Source organism: Cyprinodon variegatus, unplaced genomic scaffold (genome assembly GCF_000732505.1).
Source record: "Cyprinodon variegatus isolate N-32 unplaced genomic scaffold, C_variegatus-1.0 Scaffold1017, whole genome shotgun sequence".
Classification (NCBI taxonomy): Eukaryota; Metazoa; Chordata; class Actinopteri; order Cyprinodontiformes; family Cyprinodontidae; genus Cyprinodon; species Cyprinodon variegatus.
In genome coordinates, this window is record NW_015151470.1 from 175,566 (window position 1) to 176,688 (window position 1,123).

Sequence of the window (1,123 nt, forward strand, 5' to 3'; positions counted from 1 at the left end):
CGGTGCGGTATCGGCTGTTGATCAAGTCCCAGTGCTGTATCTGGTGTTTGTCACAACGCGCTATTATCCAAGTCATCTTGAAAACATTCTTCTTCCGAATGTTGGCTACATATTACGGGTTTTTTCTCCGACCAGAAGTTCGATTTCAAGTTGGCAATCCAACGACCAACCCGTCCGTGGAGGATCAGGAATCAAGTGAAATAACTTTATTTTTCACTTTTACCCGATGTATTCCAGCTCTGGTGAATTTCAATGGTGAAGTCCTCTGGAAATCTTCAATAATTGTTTATGATTGCAGATGTGTCTAGTAGTTCCCATTGATTTAGCTTGTAAAGCGGGGAGAATGGCGCTAGGCTAACCGCACCGTGACGTCACTGCTGGAAGATGGCAGGAGGGAGGGGTTACTATATTCGGGCAAAAATGGCCGCTCCAAAACTCAGTGATCGCGAAGAAAATTATTATTTTCTTACTGATTACCGCTAAATTTAGTAAATCACGGCGAACTTATTAGTTTTAAGTATAATTAATGATCCATTGATCATTCCTTACTGACCGGGCTTTATTCCTTTAAATCTCTCCTTGATTTTTTTTACCATCCACTGCATATATCTGCCCTGCACATACTTCATGCACCTTTTCCTCCATTGTGCACCTTCTCTTTTGGTTGTTTACTAAAGCTGATATCACAAATTAATTCCTCCATCATGATATCAATAAAGTTCTATTCTGTTCTAGAAATCTCTGAAATCATTATTCAACTGAACAAAAGATGCCACTTAAAAACCAGCCTATTCCATTAATCTCTAGTAATGAAACTGACAAAGCAGCTAAACAGGCCAGTGTGACCATTGGTGTTTTCTGCAGGATCCTTTATAAAGATGCAGCTGTAACTAAATCATCCGTTTTAAGGCATTAAAGTGAATGTTTTTAACATGCTTTAACTAGGTTTTTTGTGTTAAACAATTTAATGCAGTGTGGCTTTAGCCTTGCTGTTAGTCTAATTAGGAAAAGTTAAGCTATGTTTTCATATCTGTCAGTCACACAAAACAACTGACTTTACACCTTTAACCCCTAGAACCCTACGGACCCACCGGCGGGTCCAGCTGCTACGTGACCTCGTAAT

The 1,123-nt window shown here is 39.7% G+C and overlaps 1 protein-coding gene across 1 annotated transcript in view; it reads right to left on the reverse strand.

The window, feature by feature from the left end:
* The window catches only part of LOC107100833 (actin-binding Rho-activating protein-like), a 9,602-nt gene that overhangs the window by 6,581 nt on the left and 1,898 nt on the right, over window positions 1-1,123 (reverse strand). The window lies entirely within an intron of this gene.